Below are 25,098 nucleotides of genomic sequence, written 5' to 3'. Positions count from 1 at the left end.
CTTTGAAAGTATGATGCTAAAGTGGAAAAGAGGTAGAAGGCAATGCATAAAAGTTAAATTACATGATGGCATCTAGTGAGAATGTGACATGTGAAGGTCCGGTAACACGACATGTTATGACAAACATCACAAACCGATTAAAAATGAGTGATTCAGTAATTTATCTTCACTTTCACATAGAAACTCCTTCCAAAGCTTCAGATGAGCTAAATCCAAGAGAGAAAGCTAAGTTCAACTAAATCTCAAGAGAATCAAGAATCCAACTCTATCATTAGGATCAAAGGTATTATCCTCTTCTTTTTTGTTGAAAATTAGATGAGTTTTAATTGTAGAATTAAAAAGGGTGATGAAACCTAGTTATTTGTGCTTTTATGGAAGGAAAATTTTAATGATATGTGTTAATAAGATCGATGATAATTCATGATGTTTTGGTTATACTTTTATGGTTTTGTTATGTAGGATTTATGGTAATTATTTTCCGTAAGATTGTGTGTTTTGTATATTTTGACTCAACTGTATATTTAAAATATCAACCATATGATTTGGTTAAGAATTATATTGGTTTCTTATAAAGAACTATTGTAATATTTCAAATATTGTTATTTGTTCAAATAAGTTAGGGACATGGCTTCACTAACCAGATGGGCCATACTATTTTCAACCATCAAACATTGTTTAATCTCCTGAGCGTGCCGTTTAATATCTTAATAGATGATGCCAATGATCTTTTCCAATTTATATACGAGTGGCAGTTGTTGGGATGCAATTATATTATACATGTTACATTAAACTCGATTATAAAACATGATATATAATATAGTCTTCGGAAACCCTGCATATGAAATGATCGATAAACAATAACATAGATGAATTTGTATGTGCTCAGCAACATCCATTTCATGGTTGTCCAGTTGCTCTCATCGCTCTGGGTTGACTCTGGGGCTATTAGTTCGATTATTGTAAAGGTTTTATGAAACACCTCACCTATTGCTAATAATACAGGAGAAGGTGTATTACTAATGTATGTTAAATTGGTTTTAAGGTCTATTCACCTTGCTTCATAGTTATTTTGAACATAAGGGTATTTTTGTCAGTTTTTATGAATACCATGAAATGTTAACATTATATCTTGTAATTATGTTGGTACATATTATTTTGATATTTGAGGGTTAAGTTTAGATCACTTAATGTTGTATTAATTGGTTACAAGGGTAAATCAAGGAATTTGGTTAAGTATAAGAAACGAAAGCAATTAAACGTGACCTGTCATGGTGAATTTATACGACGCCTAAATGGTGGCGATGATACTATGGTTTAGGGGATGTTAATTTCCGAGGGTAGTTTTTATGAATTTAATATTACGGGGGAAACATGACCGAGGTATGGTGGTAGCCTTTGTGTTTGTAATACCACCACTAGATTTACAAGTCAATGGTAGCCTTAAAGGTTATAATACCAATGACTTGGAAACATGTGTGTAAGTATAACTTGAAAGTCATAATGTGAGTTATTGTTGTTAATACCTTATTATTGTGATTGTTGTCATGTTTTTGTTATTTAAAGCTAAAGTTACTCATTAAGCTATTTTAACTTATATGTTATTTGTTTATATGCCTTTCAGGTAACTATTGACCCCTTAGTGGCCGTTATGTCATGGTAAAGTCGTAACGGAGAGATAGACGTTGTGGAGTAGACTATATACTTTTGCATTTTGATTGTAGAAACTTTGTAATATCCGGATCGATCCTTGGGTGTATTTTTATTGTATGTAATGATAACTACTTGTACTTTGTCAAGTTAATATTAAAGTATTACAAATGTTTCTAATATTAAAAGTGAAAAAAAAATTGGTGTGTTTTATGTTAATCTGTTCGACATTACATTTTAGGAGCGACAATTTATTTTTCCTTAGTGAAAAAAAAAATTAGGTGTGTTTTTGTTCCAATTTCATCTTTTTCTATTTCGTCAAAACAACATCATGAATAACCCGTAATTTTCAGCTTTCTAGATCAAATAACTGGTTCCCTTTAGCTCCATCTTCTACCCTAAAATACACCATTTTTTTGCTTTGTTCTTCAAGTTTTTCCAAATGACTACCAACAATTCTGGAAATGAAGTCGATAAGTCTCAATGACTTGTTTTACTAAACTTATTATGCTTTTTTTTAAAACTTAAAAACATGACATATTTTGTAAATCAACATTTCCACCTTACCCATTTATAAAAATTGCTTTGTTATGCGACAATGACTTGTAGATTTCCAGTTTAGTAAATTATGTTATCGGCCCCATAGTGTTTGTTTTTGCCAAAAGTGTTGATTTGGACAAGATGTTTTGGATGGAAAGTAGGATGATCTTTTTGAACATGTGTTTATATAGTTGGAGGAATTGATAATATTATTGCTAAAACATAGAAGATTAATAAGGAATCTACATGATATTTCTTTATATAATGAAATTAATGAATTTCATTTAATTAGAATATTACTACATTTATAAAAATATATAATTCTATAAAAATCATAATTTTATATCGTAAAATTCCGACTTACATAATTGTATGTCATATAGGTATAAAACACAAACGTCTATCATGCTCATTATGACTTAGGCTTTAATGACACGTTTTTGTCATTGTACCCTTTTGGTGGCAAGGAATGCAGATCATTAAAAACCTATTTTCTAGTTTGCCTAACTTCATGATCGTATAAAATTTGTTCGTGAGAAGCCACATGCTCATCCAAACCCATCGAACCCAAACAGGTAATATATATGTAAAGGCATATAATGCTAACATTTAACATAACTTATTGGGTTAATTAACAAATCATGTTGGTGATTTTAGTGTCACCAAGACATTATGTGTAATTAGAACTTACATGTGAACTAAACGACTTCATAATTTGTACTCTAATATATGTTTGAGTATGTGCATAGTGCACGCATGTATTAAATGAATTTAGAAGTTGGTTCGATGACAAGTCGGGGGCAACGCCCTTGGGTCCGGGGTTTCCAAAGGGGCGGCGCCCCTAGTGGGGTCCAAGGGGTAGAGCCCTTGGCTGGGGTCCCGCTGATTTGCTTATTAATTCGAAGTAGTACATAGTGCAAAAATAGAATTCTTGAAGGAGATTATGGTAAATTTCACTAAGATCGTCAGTTTTGGAAACCATTGATTTCCTCATTAATTTTGGATTCCCTTTACTTGTTTCCAAAGAAACCCATGACGGCCAACCCTAAGATGAAACCCTACATCTCATTTCCTATATAAACGACTCTCTTCTTGAGGAGAAATAATCACTTTTTAGCTCTTGGTTTCTTCATATGAACTCAGAATCTTTTAGCTATTTGGCTTACGTTTTCCGTGCCTAGATTCGTAAGTGTCCCCTTGGGATTATCCGGGTTGAGTTTCTTTTAACCAATACATAGAGTAGAAATATTAGTTCGGAAAGTGTTTACACGATCCAAGGGAAATCCAAATCTCCGCCATAAACCCTACCTTTTTTTCTAACAAATCAGGTGTTGACTAAAACTTCCCTAAGGCTAGTACCCAGTTGTTGGTAGTTACCCTACTTGTGTGTGGATATCGGTACATGAGAGTTGTTATGATCTCTTGACTTGTATAAGGTAGGAGTGCAAAAAGGTGTATGGGTTGTTTTTGTTAACAAATATATGTTCGTTTATGTTTTTCAATTGTTTTCGTTGTGAATTTTTGTAATATTGATTGCAATAAACTCCAACATGATATAGTCCAAAAGCAATCAATGCATATACCAATCAACCGGTTCTTAAATCTTACGACCAGTTAATAGATGACAACGACGGCAATTTATTGTTTACATTTCGGGACATAGGTAGTATCAGGAGTAGTTAGTATAGTAGAACTAAGTTAGATTTGTTGTTCCTAAAAAAAGATAATCATATTTTATCAAAAGAGAAATGAGTGCATTCCGTTCACATTAGTTTTAACAAACATGTCTAACTATTGTTAGAAAGAAAACATTGTGAACCATATATATGGATATAGTCTAGTTGTGAGACCCGTGTACTGTATAAATTGACTTCTATGATTTATAGAGAGCCACTTTTTCAATTTGTTTCGGATTTTAATGTGTTCTTTTTCTATCAAAATTATTTATGAGGTTGCACTTAAACTTCAAATGACTTTTGATCCATATAAATTGACTTCTATGATTTAAGTTAAAGTTTGACTTTGAAACAGCCAATCAATATGTGTTAAGAAATTGGTGTAAGTTTGGTCATTATATGGTAAATTGTAATACGATATAAGAAACATGGTATTATTTTGGAAAGTATATACGATTAGCTTAGAATTTGGGGTGACACAATGAAAATTGAATGTGTATTTAAGATATCATAGGAAAGAAATGTATATATAGCGTTTATAATTTTTATTTAGAAACTAATAAAATAAATACATTAATTAATTAATTAATCTCATTTAATACAAAACAAACATAAAATGACATGTGAAATTAATTTTTAAAAAAACCATAAAATTAGATGTGACAAAACTTTTGAAAATTTTACAAGTGGAAAAAAAAAACCTTCGGAAGTTTAATTTAATTTTCTATAAAGTAATTTAATTGTCTATAAAGTAATCTGAGATTACAAACACCACCATAAGTTTCTTTATTGAATTTAAGGCAATGCATTTTGATTCTAAACTTAACAATCAAGATGAAAATGGAAGAAAGAAAAAACCGGAATCGTTGATAAATAAAGCATTAACCGCAATGTGAATAAACGTTAGTATAAGGAAAAACATAACTAATATAATCCGCATACGCATAGGCATCCAAATATGATCTTATTTAAACAGTATTCATAAAAAAATATAAATATATAATACCATAACAAGAGCATTCCAAAAGATACCACAACCATAAAAGTAACTAAGAGACACTTAATTCAACTATTATAAAACCTACTTAATACCATGGAGACCCATGGGTCTTGCTGAAGCTACTTCAGTTCATCTCTTCATCGATCATGTCTTCCATTGATCCCATCTTTATTCTTTACTCGATCTTTCCTTCAAAATTATTTCCCCAAAACACCCAATATTGCTTTCCTAAACCCCCATGAATGTGTACATTTGATCCGTCTTACCTTCACCCTTCTACAAATCTTTTTATGTTTTCTGTTTCTTTTGATCATATGGAATCTGATCCTTCCTCCTCGAACGTTTCTTAAAGTAATTGCTCTCCAGTCATCCAAATTCTGACCAAACCCTTGGTTTAAAACGCAAAGAAGTTATGTTCGGGAAAGTGCAGAGTAAATCCTCTAGGGTAAATTTGGAATTTCCACCTGCTCTTAAATCTAAAGTCAGCGTTTCTACTGTTTCAATACGAAACTTACAAATTACGGAGTGAATGTTTGAACTCTCGAGTTGTACAATTTTCAAATTCTCAAATTTTTGACTGCAAACGCGTTCAAGTGATCAACTGCAAGATGCAAGTTGTAGCACAAAGGAGCTTCAATATAAAGAGCAGCGGGACTTCTACACTCGAGTCTGAGTGTGATGAGATTCGGTGTGATTATACATATATATGATGGTGAATCTGTTACAATCCAATGGCAGGTTTTCAGGTTGAGGAGGTGGATCATCGGCATTTTGAGACCTCTAACATCTATCAAGTTAAGAACTTGAAGATTTGGGAAACTCGTATTAAACTCGGTTAGATTTTTGTCATCTAATCTTATGAGTTCAAGTGTTAAACTTGTTAGCATTGGCATGGCGTTCATGTTTTGTCCTGATAGCCATGCGTTCTTCAGCTCTAATTCAATAAGATTTTGACCTGCAACAACAAAAACAACCGAGTTAAAGCATCAAGACCTTAATATGATTAAATATCATTTATTACCAATAAATATCGATCATTAATAAAACCTAATCAAAGATAGTTGACCACAATTTAAAAAAAAAAAAAAAAAAAAAAAAAAAAAAAAAAAAAAAAACCTAGTTGATATGAACCAGAATAATATCGATCCTGGCAAACCATTTACATTTTCAGACAGTAAACAATTTCCATAATTTCAGAATATAAAAATGGAGAATTTCAGCATATAACCAACTTACAGTGTGCAGAGATCAGTGACAAGACTTCTTGTCGACGCCTACTCGACTGAACCCAAAAATCTGATAGTGAAAGCAATTTCAAAGCTCCGGAAACCCTAGGGAGCCACTCCTTAACGAAGCCCTCATCGGTGATGTGCAGATCATCGCCATCATCTTCAACGTCAGCGTTCATCACATCTAGGGGTGGATTCTCGACGCCAATACGCACCGATTCCAGTGCACTTAAGTTTGACACAAGATTTAGAAAAACTCTCTTGAGAGAGGGAGTAAATCGGGAAGAACTTGAAGAACTCGAAACACTGGACCTTGATTCCAGGTACCATTTCAATTGCCATTGCAGGTTTATAAATTTAAGGCCTGGAAATGCAGAATTGAAAGTATTACTCGCCATACGGCAGCATGCTACCGATGTCGAGTCGACGAGTCGACTCAGTATTTCGAGCGCTAGAGAGTCAGGAAGGTTGTCCATGCAAGCGGTGAAAGATCTACAAATGAAAATTGACTACTTGATGAGTTGATGATAGAGATATTTATGCCTGATTAATTTACACTTTACCCCTTTATAGTTTGACTATTGTTTATTGGTCCTTACACATTAGCATTTATAAAAAACAACTTCAATTTAAATTTTGTGATTTTCATTCCAATGATTTTTGCTATGATTTACCATTAACAAAAAAATACAATACAAAAGTCAGCAATTTAAAATATTGTGATGTCTCCTTTACAAAGACTTTTAAGATTCTTACTTGTTATTCTAAGTTCGTGTAATAGACGATTATATAGGAAAAATTCATATCAAAGAAATGTGTTATCAGGTTTTTTATTTTTATCAAGTATTTGGTACTTCCTTTTTTTTTTTTTTTTTTAATTTCTACATCTAAGAATGTGGTTGATTCAATATATTTAGATTCATGCGTTATATGACATTACATATACATGAAAGTATATATTGATAATTTGAGCAATTTTTGAAATTTGAAATATATAAAATGTGGAGAAATTTTGGAATGTACAAATGCTTTGACATGAAATCGCATATGAATGAGCGGCATTTTATTATTTAGTAAGAAGGATTAGTCTTGCCATGAGGCGTATCCAGATAGAAGAATGCTTTTTGAAGTGCAAAGTAATATGAAAACAAAAGGTTTTGAATGTGAAAGTTTTATATCTAATATGTATGTAACACACGGGACAATTTGTTATATGATTTTTTTTATGTGACATGTTTTCTTTATTTACAAATAAAAATCGGGGGGGGGGGGGGGGGGGGGGTTATAAAAGACTTAGCCTCTTAGTATGACTTTTAATGAAGATTAGAACATTTTACATAACCAGGATTAGAATGAGAAAAACATTAGACATTATTTATGTATCATGACTATTTAGTACTTATATAGCTTCTCTATAGTTGTTTGACATGGAATTGTAAGTCACAAGCTATCTAATACATTTGGAAATGTCTTTTTAAGGGGTCAACTTTTCATGTGATATGCCTTTAATTCGTAAGGTATTTCTTTTGAAATTTTATACTTTTAGTGTATGAAATATGGATTGTTATACATACTAAAAGGAACAAAATAAAATTTTACTATTCATTCTAATCAATTAATTTGAATTTAGTGCAACCAACTACAAGAATGTTGGTAGTGTGACTATTATGTCATTTAATGAATGGTTGACATTATGATGAGCATTTATTATGAAATTGGTTGGAAAGTAACTACTTGTTAAGTAGTTTTGGATTTTGTATTAACACAAAAGCACATCTTTTGGTGGATAAAAAAAATTATATTTACTTGTATGTAAAATTCATACATGTAGAAATACATATTTCCCACAGAGGAAGTTAGATGAATTAGTTTTGAGTTGATGTAAGAACTTTAGGAAAGAATATCTACCTTAACTATGACATCCTTGATTTCACGGCCATAAAATACCGATTTGTTTATGTTTTATTAAAAAATCAGAGTATCATTTTGTAGAACAATTGCGGAATTTGTTCCCAATATATGATAGAGATATTATCAAAACATTTCCGAAAAAAAAAGTATTTTAATTATATTAAAAATGTTGGGATGTCATCATCAATACAATACATAAGCATAAATGGAAATAACATAGGCCTTACAAACATCTATTATTCTACTGGCCTATATTTTATAAATCTTTCATCAGATCATCACACCTGTGCTCCCATGTCACTACTTGAAATATAAGAAATTGAGTGGGTCAGACTTGAGAGTCTGGTGAGCACATAGGGTTTTTAACCCAAAATAATTAAATTATTTATTTTTATCAAATCATTCAACCCGATTAACCATTCCCGTTATCCTCACTTTATATCCCTATAGCATCTAATTTAAGGGACCTATCCTAATGATTATCTTCGGGATTGATGATAATGCTTAGGGGATTTCTCAGCAATATATGTTAGTAAGGCAACCATGAGGGGATAGAGTATACCTAGTGAACACGTAGTTCAAAAACACCCACAAGTTGCAAGCCTGCTAGCGTTCCAGTTGACTGTCTAGAATAGTTCGTGGTCATCATCTATACTCCGCTAGATGACTACATCAACTTTAAACTCAAGGCATCTCCTCATTTATTTCATCATTCATCTTTCATCATCTATATCTTATTTCATCTACCCATTTTTACCTAATATATTTATAGGTATAAAATACATATATAATTTAAATCAAGTAAAACATGTATAAATAGTTCATCTAGTATAAATATCAGGAACACCAATAAAATGCACATATAGCATGTAATTTATCTTAAATACTTCATATCTATGTGTAAGATGAAAGTAACTATGCTCTCATTTGTTAAAGTGATGATTCGAAATTCGAACAACGCTTCGCTTCTAGCAATTCTCTTTTCCTTGAAGAAACGTAGTATCATTATCAGTAACTCTTAGTCTAATATTTATTGTGAGTAATTATTAGTCTAGATTCATCATTAATTCAAAGTCCACTTTAATATCTATCAAGTAAGGATCAGCTAGAGACGACAGTTGGGAGGCAGGAACACTTCGACATATACCTTTCTAAAAACCAACAACCAAGCCAACATGACCATTCTAGACACCTCTCCCGTAAGTAGATCAATCAGTGTAACGACTTTAAATCATTGATAAATCTTGGTTATAGGTTCATAATAATGATAATGAACTTAAACATAGGTTATACTTAAAGTACAATAAGCGTAACTTAACTTACAGGTGGTTTAGTGAGAAATCGGACTCTATGCGGGCAAAAATTCTAAGCCAAAAACTCTACTTCTCGGGGATTTCTGATGCCCCGGAGCTTCGCTACTAACACCTAGGAAGTGCTAGAGAAAAACATTGATAATTCGGGGTGGGGTGGGGGGGGGGGGTTGGGAGAGAGTTCGATAGACATATCTATGCGGGCAGAAATTCAATGGTTTCTGACTTATGTTTGATTAAGTATATATAGCCATATCTACTATAATCATCAGTGAAAGTCACATAAAATCGATTAGCATCTCTTGTGGTTGATCTGAAGGGTCCACATACATCTGTATGTATGAGGTCCAACAAACATTCACCTCTTTCACAAGACCCTGTGAATGGTGATTTTGTTATCTTTCCCAAAAGACAAGATTAACACATATCATCGGATTTCAGGTCAAATGATTACAACACTCCATCCTTTTGGAGTTGGGCTATGCATTTCTTGTTAATGTGTCCAAGACGACAATGCCACAAACATGCCTTGTCTACACTATTAGACAAGTCAATATTAAACACACTATTTCCTAAGCTATCAACACAAGTCACTGTTTCATACACACCGTCACAAAGTAAAGCTTCAAACACGAAACCACCATTCTTATAAGCATAAATTGAACCATTCAAATCATTAAAAGAATATTTAAAACCTTATCTGAACAATGCATGAAATGAAATAATCTTGTTTTCATCTCAGACAAATAGCAACAATTGAATAAATCTAATCTAATATCATTACTATGCAAAAGTTGATAAACTCCGATCTTGGTCACTGGTGAAGAATTCTTGTTTCCCATGATCAAGTTTATCCTTCCTCGCTCAATCTCCTCACTTTCTTTTAGCCCCTGCAAATCAGAAAAGATGTGAAAACCACATCCTATATCAAGGACCCAGGAACGAGAAGATAATGGGTTAGTAAAAAAAAGTGTAAATACCTGCTGACGATGGCTTCACTTTGCCATCTTTGATATCTTGTAGATATTTTGGGAAGGTTCTCTTCCAGTGCCCCTTTTCATTGAAATAAAAACAAAGAGTATTCTTTGGTTCAGAAACATGGGGAATGGTAGCACTTGGCTTAGCCTTTGTGCCACTGCTAGATGACCCAACTTGGACCTTTCCCTTCCAGTATTGCTTAGGAGGACGTTTCCACCTTTTCCCCTTTCCCTGTCCAATAGCTAAGACAAGAGCACTCGCAGGAGTGGATGATATGTTTTTAACCTTCATTCCTGCTTCAGCTGTCTGCAAAAAGTTGTGCAATTGGGCCAATGTCTGCTCAGTATTGTTCAAATGGTACGTCAGGATGAATTGACCATAACAATCGGGTAACGAGTTCAAGACCATATCAATGGCCAATTCCTCATCAAAGTGAATGTTGAGCTTGACCGACTCCCTTTCTTTCATCTTGAAAGCCATCAGTGACTTGACTACTTCAAACTTTTCTTGATGAGCTTGCTTATGGTACTTTTCCATAAGGTCGTTGTTCATCTGAAAAGGCCAGTAGTCCTCATAGTACCTCTGCAGTTCTGGAGACATGGTTGCGACCATGATGCATGCCGCTTTGGTAGCATCATCATAGTGCTTCTTGTAGGCAACATATTCTTCGGGAGTGGCTTTGGACTCATCAAGATCTTTGAGCTCCTTTTCAAGGACATATTCCTTGTCCTCAAATTGAAGTGCCATCTTGATGTTACGCATCCAATCGTTATAGTTAGAGCCATCCATAATGACTTTGGAGCAAATGTTGAGTAAAGAGAAGTTATGGTTGGAGGATGATGAAGCAGAAGTGTTTACAGGAGTAGACATCTGAAAAGAAATATAGTTTTAGTTAGATTTCAAGACACCTTAATATAGTAACCCAAAAATAAAATATCAAGGTGTAACAACCCAAAAATACAGGCCAAAAATTTCATCTTTAAATACGTTATTATAAAACCAACAGTATAATAAAACATCCATAATATCGTGTCATGTCATAACCAAAGCAGAAATAATCAAAAGATGTTATCATAAAACAGTATCAGAGTGTAATCACAAAGATCTCATGTGCGGAAAACCATAATGTGATGCGTTGCAATTGAGCCAGCTCGTTTCCTTTGAAAACGAAGTACTTGAAACCAAAACTAAAAATCGTAAGCACAAAGCTTAGTGAGCTGCCCCATTATACTACATACCATACAAACACATAACATACATATATTGTCTGGCATATCTGGGTGCGGGACCTGGGCGATGGCCTCACCTTCGGTCCTCTCGACCGGATAATCGCTAGCATATCTAGGTGGTGGCCTCCCCTTCGGTCCTCTCGACCGGATACTGGGTAACATATTTGGGTGATGGCCTCCCCTTCGGTCCTCTCGATTGGATACTGGGGACTATTTCACCCCTCTACTACTACCACATAACATGCATCACATAATCATATTCTATATAGCATGACAGGGTATGACTACCCCTCTTTGGCCGTATCGGCTAGTAGTCTTGGGGACTATCTCCCCTACTACTACTAGCATATAACATCACATCATACTAGCACATAAAATATCAAGTAGTAGCAAACCTAGATAAATATCACAAAGACTGTCATCTAACATACAACTCCTACTGGTGGGCCGACATTGGTGTCTTAGACCCTCTTCTAGTGGAAGGTAACTCACCTCATACTTCTGAAGTGTCGTAGACACAATCCCACACTACTGAAGTCCCGCAGGCGCAACCCCAGCTGCAAGATGACAGATTCCCGAACTGTCAACACTGAAACAACACCCAATTAATAATTTGGGTCCCAACACATAACCATAATACGTACTTGGATAATTACTACATTACCCCAGGCTTGGCTTATTTAAGCCCAAGGCCTAATCTATAGGCCCAAATCCAACTAGGAATCAAAGCCCATCATATGGCCCAATTTTCCAAATTGGGCCCAAACCTTTATAAGGTCTTACCATAAGGCCCAACCAAAAGTCCAGTCCAAAATTTGGTATCTCTAATAGCCCAATATCGTATAACCATTAAGGCCCAAACTATAGCCCATTTATGGCCCAATTTTCCAAATTGGGCCCAACCCCCTTACATGGGCCTTACCATAGGCCCATTAAATTATTTCAGTCCATATGATTATTCTTGGATGACCCATTAATAATCAAATCATCAAGGCCCAATGGAAAGGCTCAATAATAAAGCCAAGTGAAATTAGGGTTTCCCATAAAAGGATTAAATTTCCTACTTAACCCATTAAGGACTTAATCCTCTAAGGACATAATCCATTAAGTCCAATATTGCTTAGATTAATCCTTGCCAACGATTATTATTTAATATCTCAAGTTATTGAATAATTCCCATGTGTCCCGATTAATTCCCCAAATTAGGGTTTTCCAATCCAAATATCAGCCCATTTATCAATTTGTTGGGCTTTTAGGTCAATTAGGGCTTTATTGGGCCTATTAGGCCCACTAGAATATCATTAAGCCCATTAGTGTTTTATTGGGTCAATTAGGGTCCATTAAGCTTCATTGGGCCCATTAGGGCTTACAAGGCCCACTAGGGTTTCAAGCACCCTAAACAAATCAATCACAACGAGGCAAAACACACCGCCACCCGACACGGCGGCGGGTGGCAGCAGGAGGTGGCAGCCACCACCCTAAGGTGGTGGTTTTCAATTCCTTTCGTTATTCCAATTCCAGATTACATTTTACAAAGCCTGGAAATGCAGGTTTATAAATTTAAGGCCTGGAAATGCAGAATTGAAAGTATTACTCGCCATATGGCAGCATGCTACCGATGCCGAGTCGTCGAGTCGACTCAGTATTTCGAGCGCTAGAGATTCAGGAAGGTTGTCCGTGCAAGCGGTGAAAGATCTACAAATGAAAATTGACTACTTGATGAGTTGATGATAGAGATATTTATGACTGATTAATTTACACTTTACCCCTTTATAGTTTGACTAATGTTTATTATTGGTCCTAACACATTAGCATTTATAAAAAAACAACTTCAGTTTAAATTTTCTGATTTTCATTCCAATGATTTTTGCTATGATTTACCATTAACAAAAAAAAATGCAATACAAAAGTCAGCAATTTAAAATATTGTGATGTCTCCTTTACAAAGACTTTTAAGATTCTTACTTGTTATTCTAAGTTCCTGTAATAGACGATTATATAGGAAAAATTCATATCAAAGAAATGTGTTATCAGGTTTTTTATTTTTATCAAGTATTTGGTACTTCCTTTTTTTTTTTTTAATTTCTACATCTAAGCATGTGGTTGATTCAATATATTTAGAATCATGCGTTATATGACATTACATATACATGAAAGTATATATTGATAATTTGAGCAATTTTTGAAATTTGTAATATATAAAATGTGGAGAAATTTTGGAATGTACAAATGCTTTGACATGAAATCGCATATGAATGAGCGGCATTTTATTATTTAGTAAAAAGGATTAGTCTAGCCATGAGGCGTATCCGATAGAAGAATGCTTTTTGAAGTGCAAAGTAATATGAAAACAAAATGTTTTGAATGTGAAAGTTTTATATCTAATATGTATGTAACACACGAGACAATTTGTTTTATATTTTTTATGTGACATGTTTTCTACATTTACAAATAAAAATGGGGGGGGGGGGGTTTATAAAAGACTTAGCCTCTTAGTATGAATTTTAATGAAGTTTAGAACACTTTACATAACCAGGATTAGAATGAGAAAAACATTAGACATTATTTATGTATCAGGACTATTTGGTACTTATATAGCTTCTCTATGGTTGTTTGACTTGGAATTGTAACTCACAAGCTATCTAATACATTTGGAAATATCTTTTTAAGGGGTCAACTTTTCATCTGATATGCCTTTAATTCGTAAGGTCTTTCTGTTGAAATTATATACTTTTAGTGTATGAAATATGGATTGTTACACATACTAAAAGGAACAAAATAAAATTTTACTATTCATTCTAATCAATTAATTTGAATTTAGTGCAACCAACTACAAGAATGTTGGTAGTGTGATTATTATGCCATTTAATGAATCGTTAACATTATGATGAGCATTTGTTACGAAATTGGTTGGAAAGTAACTACTTGTTAAGTAGTTTTGTAGTTTGTATTAACACAAAAGCACATCTTTTGGTGGATAAAAAAAATTATATTTAATTGTATGTAAAATTCATACATGTAGAAATACATATTTCCCACAGAGGAAGTTAGATGAATTAGTTTTGAGTTGATGTAAGAACTTTAGGAAAGAATATCTACCTTAACTATGACATCCTTGATTTCACGGCCATAAAATACCGATTTGTTTATGTTTTATTAAAAAATCAGAGTATCATTTTGTAGAACAATTGCGGAATTTGTTCCCAATAAATGATAGAGATATTATCAAAACATTTCCGAAAAAAAAAGTATTTTAATTATATTAAAAATGTTGGGATGTCATCATCAATACAATACATAAGCATAAATGGAAATAACATAGGCCTTACAAACATCTATTATTCTATTGGCCTATATTTTATAAATCTTTCATCAGATCATCACACCTGTGCTCCTGTGTCACTACTTGAAATATAAGAAATTGAGTGGGTCAGACTTGAGAGCCTGGTGAGCACATAGGGTTTTTAACCCAAAATAATTAAATTCTTTATTTTTATCAAATCATTCAACCTGATTAACCATTCCTGTTATCCTCACTTTATATCCCTATAGCATCTAATTTAAGGGACCTATCCTAATGATTATCTTTGGGATTGATGATAATGCTTAGGGGATTTCTATGCAATATATGTTAGTAAGGCAACCATGAGGGGATAGAGTATACCTAGTGAACACGTAGTTCAAAAACACCCACAAGTTGCAAGTCTGCTAGCATTCCACTTGACTGTCTAGAATAGTTCGTGGTCATCATCTATACTCCGCTAGATGACTACATCAACTTTAAACTCAAGGCATCTCCTCATTTATTTCATCATTCATCTTTCATCATCTATATCTTATTTCATCTACCCATTTTTACCTAATATATTTATAGGTATAAAATACATATACAATTTAAATCAAGTAAAACATGTATAAATAGTTCATCTAGCATAGATATCAAGAACACAGATAAAATGCACATATAACATGTAATTTATCTTAAATACTTCATATCTATGTGTAAGATGAAAGTAACTATGCACTCATTTGTTAAAGTGATGATTCGAAATTCGAACAACGCTTCGCTTCTAGCAATTCTCTTTTCCTTGAAGAAACCTAGTATCATTATCAGTAATCTTAGTCTAATATTTAGTGTGAGTAATTATTAGTCTAGATTCATCATTAATTCAAAATCCACTTTAATATCTATCAAGTAAGGATCAGCTAGACATGACAGTTGGGAGGCAGGATCACTTCGACATATATAGCTTTCTAAAAACCAACAACGAAGCCAACATGACCATTCTAGACACCTGTCCCGTATGTAGATCAATTAGTATAACGACTTTGAATCATTGATAAATCTTGTTTATAGGTTCATAATAATGATAATGAACTTACACATAGGTTATACTTAAAGTACAATAAGCGTAACTTAACTTACAGGTGGTTTAGTGAGAAACCAAACTCTATGTGGGCAAAAATTCTAAGCCAAAAGCTCTACTTCTCGGGGATTAGGAGGACCTTTCCCTTCCACTTTTAGATGACCCAACTTGGACCTTTCCCTTCCAGTATTGATTAGGAGGACCTTTCCACGTTTTCCCCTATCCTTGTCCAATAGCTAAGACAAGAGCACTTGTAGGAGTGGATGATATATTTTTAACCTTCATTCCTGCTTCAGCTGTCTGCAAAAAGTTGTGACATTGGGCCAATGTCTGCTCTGTATTGTTCAAATTGTACGTCATGAAAAATTGACCATAACAATCAGGTAACGAGTTCAAGACCATATCAATGGCCAATTCCTCATCAAAGTGAATGTTGAGCTTGACCGACTCCCTTTCTTTCATCTTGCAAGCCATCAGTGACTTGACTACTTCAAACATTTCTTGACGAGCTCGCTTATGGTACTTTTCCATAAGGTCCTTGTTCATCTCAAATGGCCACTAGTCCTCATAGTATCTCTGCAGTTATGGGGACATGGTTGCGACCATGATGCCTGCCACTTTGGTAGCATCATCATAGTGCTTCTTGTAGGCAACATATTCTTCGGGAGTGGCTTTGGACTCTTCAAGCTCTTTGAGCTTCGTTTCAAGGACATATTGCTTGTCCTCAAATTGAAGTGCCATCTTGATGTTACGCATCGAATCCTTATAGTCAGAGCCATCCATAACGACTTTGGAGCAAATGTTGAGTAAAGAGAAGTTATGGTTGGAGGATGATGAAGCAGAAGTGTTTACAAGAGTAGACATCTGAAAAGAAATATAGTTTTAGTTAGATTTCAAGACACCTTAATATAGTAACCCAAAAATAAAGTATCAAGGTGTAACAACCCAAAAATACAGGCAAAAATTTCATCTTTAAATACGCTATTATAAAACCAATAGTATAATAAAACATCCATAATATCGTGTCATGTCAAAACCGAAGTAGAAATAATCAAAACATGTTATCATAAAACAGTATCAGAGTGTAATCACAAAGATCTCATGTGCGGAAAACCATAGTGTGATGCGTTGCGATTGAGCCAGCTCGTTTCCTTTGAAAACGAAGTACTTGAAACCAAAACTAAAAATCGTAAGCACAAAGCTTAGTGAGTTGCCCCATCATACTAGATACCATACAAACACATAACATACATATATTGTCAGGCATATCTGGTTGCGCGACCTACAACTTCGGTCCTCTCGACCGGATACTGGCTAGCATATCTGGGCGCTGGCCTCCCCTTCGGTCCTCTTGACCGGATAATCGCTAGGATATCTGGGTGTTGGCCTCCCCTTCGGTCCTCTTGACCGGATACTTGCTAAAATATTTGGGTGATGGCCTCCCCTTCGGTCCTCTCGATTGGATACTGGGGACTATTTCACCCCTTTACTACTACAACATAACATGCATCACATAATCATATTCTATATAGCATGACTGGGTATGACTACCCCTCTTCGGCCGTATCGACCAGTAGTCTTGGGGACTATCTCCCCTACTACTACTAGCATATAACATCACATCATACTAGCACATAAAATATCAAGTTGTAGCAAACCTAGATAAATATCACAAAGACTGTCATCTAACATACAACTCCTACTGGTAGGCCGACATTGGTGCCTTAGACCCACTTCTAGGGGAAGGTACTCACGTCACACTGCTGAAGTGTCCTAGACACAATCTCACACTGCTGAAGTCCCGCAGGCGAAACCCCAACTGCTACATTACAGATTCTCGAACTGTCAACACCGAAACAACACCTAATTAATAATTTGGGTCCCAACACATAACCATAATACGTACTTGGATAATTACTACATTACCCCAGGCTTGGCTTATTTAATCCCAAGGCCTAATCCATAGGCCCAAAGCCAACTAGGAATCAAAGCCCATCATATGGCCCAATTTTCTAAATTGGGCCCAAACCTTTATAAGTTCTTACCTTAAGGCCCAACCAAAAGTCCAGTCCAACATTTGGTATCTCTAATAGCCCAATATGATATAACCATTAAGGCCCAAACTATAGCCCATTTATGGCCCAATTTTCCAAATTAGGCCTAACCCCCTTACATGGGCCTTACCCTAGACCCATTAAATTATTTCAGTCCATATGATTATTCTTGGATGACCCATTAATAATCCAATCATTAAGGCCTAATGGAAAGGCTCAATAATAAAGCCAAGTGAAATTAGGGTTTCCCATAAAATGATGATTAGGATTAAATTTCCTACTTAACCCATTAAGGACTTTATCCTCTAAGGACATAATCCATTAAGTCCAATATTGCTTAGATTAATCCTTGCCAATGATTATTATTTAATATCTCAACTTATTGAATAATTCGCATGTGTCCCGATTAATTCCCCAAATTAGGGTTTTCCAATCCAAATATCAGCCCATTTATCAATTTGTTGGGCTTTTAGGTCAATTAGGGCTTTATTGGGCCTATTAGGCCCACTAGAATATCATTAAGCCCATTAGTGTTTTATTGGGTCAATTAGGGTCCATTAAGCTTCATTGGGCCCATTAGGGCTTACAAGGCCCACTAGGGTTTCAAGCACCCCAAACAAATCAATCACAACGAGGCAAAACACACCGCCACCCGACACGGTGGCGGGTGGCAGCAGGAGGTGGCAGCCACCACCCTAAGGTGGTGGTTTTCAATTCCTTTCATTATTCCAATTCCAGATTACATTTTATAAGGCTAATAATCAATATAAACACACGTAATCACTAAGGTACATGGCGGCTCATGGCGGCAACCACCATGCTTGGCTGCCATGGTGGTTTCCGTCCAGAAAAACACACCCTCACTTGTTCAGCAACCCAAAAAACACAACTCTTAAGCTTAACATGAGAAAGAAACACACTAAACGAGATTCTTGTCGCGGTAGGCGGCGACATCAAGATAACGAACACACACACCCCTCTCGAGGTCTGAAGGAAGCCACACACCTGGTGGCGTTCACCGAACTGCAACACAAACACTCTTGACCGAAGGCGGCAGGTGATTGGCAGATGACAATGGCTAGATGGAGTTTCGACCGGTCAGAAAATGGATGAGGTCGGGTGATTGCTTGGCGGCCACTAGCTGGTCGGAGAACGAACCAGATGGGTGGTGATGTCTTCCCTTGGCGGCAGCAACGATAACAACCTTCATTTCAACGTTCGTTGCTCCGACTTAGGTCACAAGTGGATCTCTCGGTCGATAGGATGGGGCATGACGGTTAGCTTCGGTGGTTTGGGTCCTTGTCGTCGGTGGTTAATCGGAAACCACATTGTAGTGGCGCCGATGGGGAGATATGAGAGTGGAGAGATGACAGCTGATGAATATGTGGAGTGTTAGGGTTAGGGTTCAAACGATTGAAAGGCTATATACCCGACTCATATGAAACATCTTCCCATATTGACACAACTGGCCCCTCCTCCTCCCATTCCTTACAAAATGATACCTAATTTTACCCTTTTAGCCCTCATCATTATACTTCTTTACAATTCAGGTTCAATATTTACTAAACAGCCCCTTAGCCCCCCAAATTCCATCAAATGAAGTCCCAAAAGTTACCATTTAGTCCCTTCCTTAATAAATATTTTTAAATTCTATCCGAAGCTTACACTTTTAGCCCCCGATTTCTAAAATTGTGACAATTAACTCCTCGAGACCAGCACCATGCTATATAATTATTGATTTTAGGGCTACGAGTAATTCATTAATTAATTTATTTATTTAATAAATAAACGGGGTGTTACAACTCTCCCCCACTTAAATTAGATTTCGTCCTCGAAATCATTCCTTACCAATCCTTACATACCAAACCACTCTAGTAACATAGTCATCATCCTGGGCATGCCCTAGCCTTCCCAGGGTAGTCGTGACCAATCTTTTTAAAGCCCTAAAATCCACAGGCGAACTGATTCCTCGCAATAAGATCACATCTACTCATCTGAATTCTGCTGTTTTGAAATGGACTGGATCCCTAACAGACCACTTTTACTGAATCAATATTGTCGTATCCATTCCACTTGTCCCTTAGCTGCCTACTCATCTACTGATAACTCTGGGCTCCCACTAGAAAAACAGAATCACAGATCCACTTATCCCTGTGACTCACTTATACTTGGTCAAAACTCAGATAATCCCATTGTAAGTGACGTACCACTTCCCAATCAACCAGCTATTCCGTCAGTATTTGCAACCCACTTCGCTCGACAATCGATTGAAATACCGGGTCCCAACCCGATTATGGAGCCAACAGACTTACACGTAGTCGCTCAATGCGACTTCCGAACGAAATCCTCCTCTGGAACTAGTTGCCACTAATTATCATGACACTAAGGCTATAATAACCTTCTGATCTAACTGATCGGGTCGATGCGTCAAATCCTGACGTCACCAAATCCAAGACTAAAAGTGATTTCTACATGTCCAACAGTAGGCTTATATCATAAATGACCTTAAGTAATCCAGTGCTTCCTTCATCTCATAACTATAGTGGCGCTCCGATAGTCTTATCACTGTCGCAATCGGATCTAATCCATCTGGGTAGTTCTGAGATCCAATCTGTAGATTTCCATATCCTCACTACTACACCCGAACTGGTGGGTATCACTATTCCTTCTGCGTTCCAACAACACGCTCATCCCATCTACCAACCTAGTGAATGTTACGGCTACACCCGTAGTCTCATGATACTCTATCACTATTTGACCGCTAGTGAATGCTACAGCTACCCTCGCAGTCTTACAACACTTCCCATGCTAACTGACCACTAATGAATGCTATGGCTACCCCCGCAGTCTTACAACACTTCCCATACTAACTGGCTACTAGTGAATGCTACGGCTACCCCCGTAGTCTTACAACACTTCCCATGCTAACTGACCACTAGTGAATGCTACGACTACCCCGCAGTCCTACAACACTTCCCATACTTACTGGCCACTAGTGAATGCTACGGATACCCCCGTAGTCTTACAACATTTTCCAAACCGAGTCGAACATGCACTCGACCTAACTTACCACTAAACTTGAGTCCTAACCGGAACTCTAATCTGGTACGCAACCTGCTATCACGTGACCCCACTGTATCAACACCGTACCCATGCCCATGATCAAAGCATCACAATAACTCACGAAATCATCTACACCTTCTAACAGGGTAAGAATTGGTGCCTCGCACAACAGCTATCTGAGAGTCTCGAACGCTGCCTGCTGCTCAGGCCCCCAACAAAAGGCCACCGAATTCTTGGTCAGTCGGGTCAAAGGAACCGCAATCTCGGAAAAATCCCACATAAATCTACAGTAATACCCTGCTAGACCTAGGAAACTCTAAATCTCGGATGGAGACCTCGGAATCTCCCACTGCATCACGACCTCTATCTTGGCCGGATAGACTAGAATACCCCTCTGGTTGACAAGGTGCCCAAGAGATTGCACCTCACGCAACCAAAACTCATATTTAGAGAAATTTACAAAAAGTCTCTCTCCCACTTCGATTCGACTAAGTCTTCACTACACGTGAGAGCTAAAGGATTCCCAATCCTTCTCGCTCTCTAGAATCCCACTGATGACAACTTGTGCTTACCAATTCTAGCGATTAATCACCAGTTAAACCTTAAGATTGGCCATACTCGAAAATCTTGATGAGTACTCTTGAAATCTGGTCCGGTCTGACACCTCAATCCACCTCCCATGTTGACAACTAGAGACTCTCATCTTCACTCTGGCTGATCAGTCCTCATTCCCAATTCTAATCTCACAGCACCACTGAACTCTATCCGTACATAGGCTATACGAGAATACAACTCTCTTGAACATCCGATGACGAACCACTATACATCTAACACCTGCAACTGACACTACCTTCTTCATGATACCTTTCACAACTAGAAATTTTTGTGCCTTGTAACTACAACACTTAAGTCAAATTGTGAATCAAAGACATAAGAACATGTATGATGCATACTCTATGACAACAAAATTTCAAACAAACACCCCATGCAAGCATTTCAAGTAGTCAATAAGCAATTGGAAACACTAGGAGTTCTTGCTTAAGTCCATTTTGGACTAGGAATTCCTTATTGGTCCCAATGGACCAATAAGCTTCCAATTTGACCATCTTGGGCTTAGAACTCTTAAATGGGCTCTAATTGGACCCACTTCCATTTATTTCAATATTTTGGGCTATATTGGGCCTAGAATGAAATAAATTAATTATATGAACCATTTTGGGCCATAATTAACCAAATTTAGCCCAAATAGGTCATAAGACTCATATTTTTATTTATTTGGACCAAAAATCACCTAAGTTAACTACAAAATGGGCTTAAGCATTCAAGGCTCAAATATTCTTTCTTCCCTCTCCATTTTCGGCCCAAGCCCAACCCAAGAAGAGGAGTTGACTTTTGGATGCCACCTCACAATTATTCAAGGGATTTCCATGCAAGATGACTCATACTTCCATGCACCATCCAATCACTCACTCTCTTCTCCCCTCTCTTTCTTTCTCTCGGCCGAAACAACACCCACACACACACTTCACACAAAAATCTCTCAAATAAACTCTCTCCATTCCTCTCCAAAACTTTTGAGATCTAAGGAGCTTTCAAGAAGATATTTCCACAAATTCTTTATCTAAGGTAAGATCGTGCTTGGATCTATGATCTAGGTTTTTTGTTTTATCAAAAATCTCCTTCTAAGCCATGTAAAATCATGATCACTCTCTTAGAAACCCTCTAAGTTCGAAATCAACAAAGGAAGGCTTGTTAGGGCCGAAAACAACATCAAACTCTTTCCAATCTTCTTCAAAACCGAAACTACAACTCAAGGTGAGCTTCATACTCCTTTTCTTTCGGTTTTTATAAGTTTTTTTTTTTTGGGGGGAGGGGGGGGGAGAATACAAGCAAATGTCTAGATCTATGAGTAAATGTATGCCTTGTGTGATTATTATGCTTGTACGTTTGATTTTATGCGTTTTGTGATGATTATGCAAGCCAAAAAGTACCTAAGAACCGAGATCTATAACATGAGGAATGAAGTAAACATAACTTACACCATTTCATACTAATCAAGTCAAGAAAAATAATTCATTTGGTTAGGAATAACATATTTGGCCATAAAACCCATTTTTGGGCTCAAATTGTCAAAAATACAAAACTAAGGGCCCAAAACGACAAATTATAATTTGTGGAGGTTGAGAAGGGTCCAAACAGTATCTAATACAATTTTTCTGAATATCAACATTTTTGAGGGGCTTAAAATGTAATTTTTGAATATAATGGGCTAAAATGGGCTTTTCGGCCCAATAAGCCCCAAATTGCTAGATTTTTGAAATTGAGGGGCTGGACAAGCAACTTTCTGTAAAACAAAGGATTACAAGTGTATTAAAACCATTTCAAAGGTCAAAAATGTTTTTCAAAGTCAAAAGGGATGAAAAATGCAAAAATTTTCCATTTTGGGCCAAAACTGTAAAGTTTGCGAAAATGGGGTTTCCAACCGAGAAAACATCATTTTTGAAGGACTTAAGCTGTTTATCAAGTAAATCTAGGCTGAAAATGTCTTTTCAATAAGTTTTGATACTAAAGTGTCGAGAAAAATGGTTTAAGGACTAAAATGGAAATTCTTTTATATAAAGGATAAAAAGTGTAAATTTTATCCAAGAAGGGTCATAAAAAGGTAAACTCTTACTTTTAAACAAATAGATCCCTTAAGATAAAATAAGAGCACCACAACTACCGGCGAACCGTAATAACAAATACACTTTCAACACCAATATCGTTACCAAACGAATTGATTCGGTCTCGAATCAATAACGAATCAAAAATCAATAAACAATAGTACTTCAATAAACACGCAAAATTTATGAGAAGTCAATATTCAATCTTTGGGCTTGAAAGTTTCAAATCGTGCTTGTTGGGCCTAGCTAGCCCAATAACATGATCTTTAGGCCTGAAGGGAACGCGCTTACATGTTATTTTGCCTTCTATGACCTAATTCCATGTAAAAGGACTTTCAATAGCTTTATTGTGCTGTTGGGCCCCAAGGGTCCATTGGTATTGCTAGCAAAGTCGAGAATTCAAATGCGAGTCGAGCCAAGTGCCTTTCGCATTCCCGATAGCCTTGACCGACTTATGGAAATAACGGGGGCTTTGTACCCTCCTTTCTCCTCGGTTGTGGGGCTATGAGAAGTCAGGGTAGTTGTATTAAGTGAGTAGTACGGACGAAGCCTAAGGGATCGTTTGTATTTGGTAGTTATAAACTAGTCATTTTCATTAATGCATGATTATAACAACTCACAACCCATAATTAATCCAATGTCACCTGGGTAATCATAAACAATCGTCGTATCGGTATAACAATAAATAAGACATGTAATTTTATGTATTGGGAAAACATCAAGTTTTCCCGGGAAGTTCAACACTTTTACCTATGTGATGTATACAAGGTTTAACAATTATACACGTTTACAAAAATCGACAAGCATACTACGGATCTCCACACTTTTTTTTATATACAATACTCGTTTAAGAAAATATCGGATTTTCTGGGTTTTCAAACTTCACAAAAATCATTATTTTTCAAACATGACTTATGAACTCACCAACATTTCATATGTTGACGTTTTTCCAAAATACTTGTATTCTTAGGTAACAGATAAATCGAAGAATATGTATCCAGTGATATCATGGTGTTTTGTTTAAATTAGTATCGAACGATTTATGTTATGGAAATGTAATGTTTAAAACGATGTACTGAATGTAAACAATATCAGTTGTAATATATCAATGCATGGTGATGAATGATGTTATGATTCATGTATAATCATTGTGATGGTATTCAATTAAGTCACAATAGCCCTCGGGCGTTTGCGCCGTCTGGTTCGGGGGTGTGACAGGTTGGTATCAGAGCTCTGCTTATAGTGAACTAGCATATCTAACCACACATTGATATGCAACTATAAACCAAAAGAGGGACTAACACAACTCTGAACAAAACAAGTAAAACATAACAACAAAAACACTCTTGCTTGTATTAGGAAAAAGAACATAACACCGAACCAAACAAGATAATGCTAGTATCTCGGTTATGCCAGAACTGTTTTAGTCAT

At 36.0% G+C, this 25,098-nt stretch overlaps 1 pseudogene; it reads right to left on the bottom strand.

Moving 5' to 3' along the window:
• Positions 1–5,229: 5,229 nt before the first annotated feature.
• LOC145063992 (F-box/LRR-repeat protein At4g29420 pseudogene) lies at positions 5,230–6,568 on the bottom strand (annotated as a pseudogene).
• Between the last annotated feature and the right edge of the window lie 18,530 nt (positions 6,569–25,098).

This window comes from Lactuca serriola, chromosome 7, assembly GCF_051521515.1.
Source record: "Lactuca serriola cultivar US96UC23 chromosome 7, Lser_US96UC23_V15, whole genome shotgun sequence".
NCBI classification, from domain to species: domain Eukaryota; kingdom Viridiplantae; phylum Streptophyta; class Magnoliopsida; order Asterales; family Asteraceae; genus Lactuca; species Lactuca serriola.
This window is presented reverse-complemented; position numbering and strand designations above follow the sequence as displayed.